This window comes from Pteropus vampyrus, unplaced genomic scaffold (genome assembly GCF_000151845.1).
Source record: "Pteropus vampyrus isolate Shadow unplaced genomic scaffold, Pvam_2.0 Scaffold368, whole genome shotgun sequence".
Classification (NCBI taxonomy): Eukaryota; Metazoa; Chordata; class Mammalia; order Chiroptera; family Pteropodidae; genus Pteropus; species Pteropus vampyrus.
The window spans coordinates 861,928-870,172 of NW_011889149.1; the positions used below are offsets into that span (position 1 = coordinate 861,928).

General features: G+C 53.8%; 1 protein-coding gene across 1 annotated transcript in view; it reads right to left on the bottom strand.

The window, feature by feature from the left end:
- ACAN (aggrecan) overlaps positions 1-8,077 on the bottom strand; it is a 51,326-nt gene extending 43,249 nt beyond the window's left edge. The window contains exon 1 of the mRNA XM_023522998.1: positions 7,995-8,077. The gene's annotated coding sequence lies outside the window, so the exon portion shown is untranslated. The remainder of the gene's footprint in view (positions 1-7,994) is intronic.
- Between the last annotated feature and the right edge of the window lie 168 nt (positions 8,078-8,245).

The window sequence follows — 8,245 nt, forward strand, 5'->3', positions numbered from 1 at the left end:
GGCCACTCTCACTGTGTAGAGTCCTTGAGCCATGGCCAGGTGAGACGTGACTGCTGAGGTGGCCAGGATAGGTGGGGACTGTTCCTAGACAACTGCCCAGTTCAGTAGACAGAGCACTGGGAGTTGGGAAATTGAGTTCTAGTTCTAGCTCTGAAACCATCCAGTGTTACATCCCATGGCAGGACATATTCTTAGGTTTCGGTTTTCTCATTTATGACAAGAGCAGAATGAACCCTATCAGTGGCTTTCAAAAGACATAAAATTGGAATTATTCTGATAGGATCTGGCACAGGGACCCCCAAAATCACTTCTCCTCTTGACTCATCACTGTGGTCCCTGTGGGATGTCATGGACCGCCCCCTCCCCCCTTCTCAATTCTCTGGATCATGGTTCAAAAAGCACTAGACTGAAGCCATTTGTCTGGTCAGCAGACTTTTACTGAGCACCAACTGTGCACTAAGCATTTTCTAGGTTTTAGAGATAGGAGGTGATCAAGACAGGGCTCCTGTCCCATGCAGCCTTTGTTCTTGATGGGGCCTGGGAGGGGGCAGCCACCACCACCAAGGTAACCAACCAACCAGAGTCTTTCGGACGGTGATGAGCTACAAAGAAAATGCAACGAAGGGCTGCTGGGGTGTGGGGGTGGGGGTGTTTATTTTCTTTAAGTTGGGTGGTCAAGAAAGGCCCCATGTAGGAGGTGACATTTGGACCATAATGATTCAGCCATGCAAAGCTGCGTAGGAAGAGCATCCAGACAGGGGAGGCCCCGAGGTGGTAATGAAGTGAAAAGCCAGTAGCTGAGGCGGGTGAGTGAGGGAGGGTAGACCAGGGGACTGGGCTTCATTCTAAGTGTACAGGACCACATCTCTGAGGTCTGCAGAGAGCCTCTGCAATCCCCAGGGGGCTGAGGAGGGACATGCAAATAACCTTCAGGGATTGCTGCATATTCTAAGGGCAGTGACCAAGGACAGTGGGACTAGTTACCTTTTTCCAGCCACTGAGCGGTGCCAGAGCCTCATCTGGAGTACACGAGTCTTACTGACCCTTGTGGGTTAACCCCGGAGCCCCGGAGGCGGCACCGTGGAGCTCCCAGAGAGGAGAGCAGAAGGGAGGGCCGAAGTAGGCAGAGACAGCCGCTCGGAGCCAATGCGAGGACCTTCCTTGGTTAACAAGGCCGTCCCCACCCCCAACCCCAGCCCCACACAGCACTCCTCTCCCTCAGAAATGGGTAGGCAGACAATCTAAGCAATCAGGTTCCCCACAGCATGGGACCTGCTCTGCTAAAACATGAACATAGCAAGTGACAGCAGAAGCCACTGCAGGCTAGGTTGAGGAAGGGAGTGGGAACCCCAGAATGAGGCTGTCTCAAGTGGAATTGGCGGCTCAGGGAAGAGATGAAGAATCCTCCTAGGTGGGCTGTGTGGGCCTGGGGTGGGTGGGTGGGTGGGGGGGTCACCCAGGGATGGAGTGGTGAGGATAGGGGACAGAGACAAGCATGTAGACAGCTCTGCTCGGCTCCAAAGGGCGCCTTCACCTGGGGGGTGCTGTTCATAGAGACCTCTGCCGAGCACCAACTCTCCAGGAGACGGATGTCCCTGGAAGTCGCACAGCTAGGAGAGCACACGATTAGGCCCTGGCCCACTGCAGGGGGTGGGGGGGTATGTGTGTATGGGATGCACAGCCAGGCCTGGAGAGAGAACTTGTCCAGAGGTAGGACTCAGCCCCAGTAAACTACACTGAGCGCCCTCCCTCCCTCCCCGACTTTTACTTTTTAATCCAGGAAACGATGGAACTAAAATGAGCATCCGGCAGGCCAATCTGTAAAAGGAAGGTGGCAGGTAGGAGTGGAAAAGGAGAGGTCCGGCCCAGCCCTGCACTAGGGTGGAGAGGGCTTACTGAGTCAGTGACCACGTTGGAGATTTGGGGTCTTAAGCCCTGCCTGGTGGGAGTCTCCTCTTCTCTGAACTGCCCATGGGCCCTGGTATGGAGCCTCATTCTTGCTGAGGGATCAGACCTGGCTGATTGCCTAGACCAGAATCTCTACAGACTTGGGGAGTCCCTCAGTCTGCTCTAGGAAAGCAAAGTTCCCTGGTCAAATTCGATGTGAGAAAACTGGAGATTTCCAACGTCCATCAGTATACTGAGACGTCCTGTGGGAAAGGGCCCATTTTATTCTGCTTAACCCTTGGGAATAAGTCCCTTCTTACCTGCAAGGCCTATGCACCTTGTCTGGAAGGAATGTTCTGTGGCACCCACTTTGGGGAACCTTGGCTTAACTTTATCTGCCTCTCGGGATAAGTGTTACTTTAATCTAGGGTCAAGGACAACTACGTTAAGGAAGCGGGGCGCCTGTCTCAGGCAGGAGAGAGGACAGAGGGAAGCTGGCCTTAACCTTGTCACTCCCTGAAAAGACAAACTGAGGGGAGTGGCTGTAGTTTTGCCTGTAGGGAAAAGCAGGCAAGTGACCTCCAGAGGCCAGGCTAGAAGGTGGGGCTTAGGACCAATTGCATCTAGAGAACAGTTTGGGGCTTTAAATTGGGGGTTCAGAAACTAGGCTGCATTGCAATCACCTGCGGTGATTTCGAAAAACACGGATTCCTACCTTGGTCCCCACCCAAGCACCCTGGGGCGGAGAGGCACATCAGGGCTCAGACATCCCTGTTTTTCAAAATCTCCTCAAATGCTTCTGGATCTAGGGACCGAAGACCTCCAATGATGGCCTCCAGGCCCCTATTTTAGCTGACAAACATCTACTATATCCCTGAGTCATCCTAAAATCCAGGTGTTCCCCTGAGCCATCTGGATATCATGTCAAAGTGAGGGGGTTTGTGGGGGGGTAGGAAGGGAGCACCTGGTCAGGGAGGGGAGCATGAGGGGGAAGGTCAGGCCACGGTCCAGGCTTTGCTGGGGAAAATGGCCCCATGTATGACCTAGGGTGGAGGCTGGGACAAGGAAGCCCAAGTTTTCTGAGGGAGATGGGATGCTGGCTTCTCCCTTGCCTTGGACAGCTAGCTCCCTTATAAAGGGCTTTCTTCTCTAAAGAAGCCCGGCAACCAGCAAAGGCCTTGGAGGGACAGGTGAGGTGGCCCAAGGGTGGACAAAGGTGGCCCCAGGACAAAATCTGTCCACAGTTGGGTTCTGATGAGATGGCACAGTAGTTTGGTGATCGGTGCCTTTTACTGGTCTGAATATGTGACATAGGGGGAGGAGTTTTAGCAGTCCCCGTTGAAACTGTTTCTTTGCCAAAAGCAGACACTCCCCACATCCGCCAGTCCAAGAGCCCACCTCTCTCTGGGACTGTCTTTCATCTGCATAATAAGGGAGGTAGGTGATTTCTCCGTCTCCTAGGACCCTTTCTGATCTACTGCTTCAGGATTCTAAGGAGGCTCAGGGAAGCTTGATGATTCCCCACATCTACCCCTTTAGCTAGTGGCTTTCAGTTAAGCCTTAATTTATTGTGACTTCAACTCCATGCGGTGGAACTACATGCCCCATTTGACAGATAGGAAAATGAAGGTATTCAGTGATGTGCCTGCATGAGATAAGTCTCTGGGTTCCTGATCCTGATTTGGCCCTCTTTTCAGAAGCTTGGTCTTCCTCAGTTCTGATGTCCCATCGGCACCTCCCACTGGCCGTGGGATCCTGCCTTGGGGCTGTCACAGCTTAATTGCTGTATCTGAAGTGACCTCTAGAGAGCGCTGTCTCCTGGTGCTATAACTGGACCCTGGACCTTGGGGGACCCAGAGGTCCTGGCTTCTTCTGGTTTGCTTGGGATGAGGAGTGGCTCCTTCAAAGTGGAGGACCGCCCACCTGGGTTTTGTGGCTACTCTCCTTGTCAACAATTAAAAGGAATTTATAGTGCGATGGTCCATTCATTTGCTCATTCACTCATTCATTCATTCGACCAGTCTGGCTCTGTGTGTCATGCCCTGGATTAGGTACAGCGCACACCAGATACCAAAGGTTCCTGCTTAGGCTCCACAAGACACCTTCCCAGACAGTAATTTCTCACTGGATCTTGACCTGTGAAGGCAGGCCTTAGCATCTCCACCTTACAGATAAGGAACCCAAGGCTCAGAGAGGTGAAGCAACTTTCTCATGTCGCACAGCAGTCAGTGCCCAGTTCCTACGGCTCCAAGTCCAGTGCTCATCTCATTGCAGACCTTATAGGATGTACAGAGCAAACCCTTCCCCAGTCTTCTCACCCCTTGCTGGGAGCCGTGTGTAGGGGGAGATGCTGACCGGCACGGCCCTCTTCCCCGAGCAGATGGCATTACTGTGGCAACCGTGTGCCAAACGGGAACATTCTTTGGCCTTTTGATCACATGTCCACACCTGCTGATGCTATAATTTTCCAGCAAGTGACCTTTAAAAGCCTCAAAGATAATAATAACAGCTGCTATTTTATTGCAGGCCTACTTCGTGCCAGGTCTTCATTTGCTTTACCTTGAACTCTCTGAATCATCCCACAAGCCCCCTCTCCCAGATGCAGAAACCGAGGCTCAGAGAAGTTAAGTGACTTGCCCAAGAGCTCACAGTTGAGATTTTAACCTAGATTTCGGCCACCAAAGTCCAAGTTCTTTCTACTTGACAATGCTGGTCTTAGCCTTTTTATTCTTTTCTTTTGTCATCCGCCCTTCACTGCCTGCCAAACTCTCCCTCCTTCCTCCCCACCCCTAGTCTTTCTGCTGCTGCACACAGTTGGGCATGGCCTGGCTCAATGACTAAATGGTCTGGAGCAGGGTTTCTCAGTCTTGGCACTATTGATATTTTGGGCTAAATAATTCTCTACTGTTTGGGGGAAGGTCCTGTACATTGTAAGTACTCAGCAGTCCCCCTGATCTCTACCCATCAGATGCCAGTGGTATCACCCCGCTGCCATGGTGACAATAAAAAAATATCTCTGGACATGGCCAAATGTTCCCTGGGGGGCAAAATAGCCCCCCAGTTGAGAATCACTGTATAGAAATGAGAGGTCAGGGTCAAGTTGGTTACAGCCTGTCTTTCCCAGGAGACCGTGAGCAGCGGAAGGGCAGGAAAAGTGAATTGTTTTATTCACTGTGTGTTACGTAGCAAGCGCTTCTAAAAGAATGAGCGAATGAATGAATGAACAAATGAATGGTTTCTGTGGACATGGTATGTTTCGGGACAAGGGTCTAAAGGTCTAGGTTCCCGTCCAGATCCTCACTGACTTGCTCTGGGCTGGGCTGGGGCATGCACCTTCTCCTCTCTGGGCCTCGGTCCCGTTTGCGATCTCTGAACTGAGGGTCATCAGAGGTCCTGAAGACCCCAGACATCTGTGGTCTGGGAACAGCCATGTCCACCTCAGAGGCCCCGAGTCTAGGGCTGAGGATAGGCTGTCTCTCAGGCTGGACATGGCAGACATGCTCAATCCTGAGTTTCTCTTTCTTACTCCTCAAGTCAAGTCAGTTACAGAGGGACAGGCAAGTGCCCTCTCTACCCTCCCTGAAGCAACCCTATGCAGGAGAGGTGGCTTCTTTTTTGGATGTGTGTCTTAAAAGGAAAACATGTAACCTCAAAGGTAACCAAATATCCAAATCATGATGGCCAGCATCACACAGCCCAAATCCACCTATTCATAAGTTTAACAAAAAGCTTCTTTAGGATACACTGTAAGGCCATTGAGAGGGAGAAAAGTCACCTCTCACAGGCCCAGGCCAGCCCGCAGGGCCCGCCCTTCCAGCAAGCGTACACACACACACACACACACACCCTCTCTCTCTCTCTCTCTCTCACAAGGAGGCTCTGAGTTTTTAAAAGTAAACGCGACTGTTTCCGTTCTTGCCCTGGATTCGACTTTTGAAAAAAGGAACCGTTTTACCATTTTCTCTACAAACTCCCCTTCTCTCTGGTCTTCCCCTTGCCTCACTTCTGCTCCCCATATCTAACACCCCCCAGACCCCCCCACTCTGCAATCTTGACTCATCTCCCACAGTGCCTAGGGGCCCAGACTCCCTTGTAGGGATGGGGTGTCCTGTAGGGTCTGGGGGATGGAGAGCAGCCAGCCCCAGGGGACATAGCCTCTGATTTGCCCCACCGGACAGGGCTTCCTTAAAGAAGGACAGCAGTGAAGTTCACTTCAGGGCCCCAGGCATGGCAAAGAGGACAGTCTGTGACAGCGGGCGAGGTCCATCCCTGTTTCCTAGATGGGTTTGTACCCATAGCCCCCTTTCCCAGGGCTGCCCGTTGGCCTCGACCCCTCTCTCCTGCTCCACTCGCAGGCAGGCCTGTCCTCTAAGCCTTGCTTCTTCCCTGACTCTTGGTCTCCCTCCAACTCGCCTTTCACTCCCAAGACAGGTAAGGGCCCAGTGCAGGTGTTAGTACAGGTACAGGAAGGATGCGCCAGTGCCTGCCACCTGGAGCCATGAGGCAAGAATTTCTCAGAGACAGAAACATTATTGGGATCATAGTGTTTCAAACTTTTTTGACCACAAACCTCAGTAAGAAACACATTATACAATATCAAATTTGTATATGTTTGTGTATATAGTTTGTATGTTTCATATTAGAAACATTCTCTCTCCTCTGGATCCACCACTCACACCCCCAGCCCTCAACAAGCCTTTGGATTTCTTCCTCCATTGCCCATCCATTCCTGGGCAGTCTCTTCCCCGGCTCAGTGATTCACAGGCCAACACTCCAACATGGGTCTTCACAGCACCTCCTCAAACGCCTTGCCCAGGGGCGCAGGAAACCTGATTCCCCTTCTCTTTGGCAACCCAGACGCAAGGAAGAGAGACAAATTTTGAGCCCAGACTTCTGGACTCTTGAATCAGGACTGCCCCTAAGTCACAGGGTGACCATTAGGAAGTCATAACACCTGGGTTCACTTTCCCTCATCATGAGATGAAATGGGTGTGTTGCCAAGGTCCGGGGTCCCTCGCACTGTCAGATGCCACCCATTGCAGTATCCAGGGCCAGAAATCTCACACACTAAACCAATTCAACTTTGCATCTTCCTTCTTTTCCTCCTGGCAACCACCTACACACAACTGGATTCTAGGCATCAATCAAAATGCAGGGACCTGGGCTCCTCAGTGGTGAAACCCTAGGAGAATCCCATCAGAATCCTTCTCACGACTGCTTGACGGAGGATGGTGGAAAACTTTGAGTTGGCTCCTGTCTCCCAACAGGAGACAAACCCACCTCCACAGTTTGCTCTGGCTTTGAATGTGGGCTGTGTAGACATGTTGACAGCCACCCACCAGACCCCAGGGTTAGAAGGGGTTCCTGCTCCATCATCGATGGCTTCATCTGCAGAAGAACCCAGAGACAGAAAAACTGCCCCGGGGTCATGCGTCCTCCTCTCTTCCCCTCTCCCTTGAGAAATGCTCTTTGTAAGTGACAGGTTCAGACCCCACTGCTCATGTCCCCCCGGCTCTTCCCCCACGAAGCCCCAAGTCTTCGGCGCCCCGTGGTTCCTGGACCAGGCCAAGTGGCCAAAGAGATGGGACCGAAGGCGTCTCTCGGCCTCTCTTAGGCATCTGCTGTGTACCTGACACAGGGCCCTGGTCGTTTCGCTCATGGCCCAGCCACCCAGACAAGGAGCCCGCTGCCCACTGACAGCTCGCAGGCCGGGGCCGGGCGGCCGGAACAGCGCCTCCCGCTCGCCCGTAGCACCGCGAGATTTGAACCCGCGCTTCGCGGACGCTCAAGCGGCTGCCGCGTAAAGCAGGACGCGGGTCAGACCCCGGCACGCGGCGCACCTGACGCGGCGTGAACGCTCCCTGTCCTCTCTTCCTTAATTTTTTTTGGGGGGGTAGCGGGGGAGCCAGGGGACCGGAGACCCTCCGCACGTGTTCCTTCGCCCCCATTCGCTCTGAGTCTGCAAGAGCCGGAAAGTTTGCTGGACGCCACGGCGCAGCTGCTCATGTCGGGGTCCCCAGCGCACCCCTCCCGAGGGGGAGACGGAGGCAGCGCAGCCACGCGGGCGCCCGGGCGAGCCTCTCTCCGAGGGAAGGGGACAGTTTTACCTTGAAGAGGTGCACTTCCTTCTCCAAGAACTTCGGTCCCGTGCACCTGGCGAGGCAGCGGGGGCGTCTGGGCCCGGAAGCCCGGGTCTCGGGGCGCAGCGGGGAGACGCTCTGCGCGGGGGCCGCGCTCCGCTGCTCCCGCCGGCGTCCTGTCCGCGGTTCCCCTCGGGCGGTGGCCGCGGCGGCGGCGGCTGCGTCGCGGAGTCCCGGCGGGCTGAGGGAAGGGACACTGGAAGGTGCCCGGAGTCCCC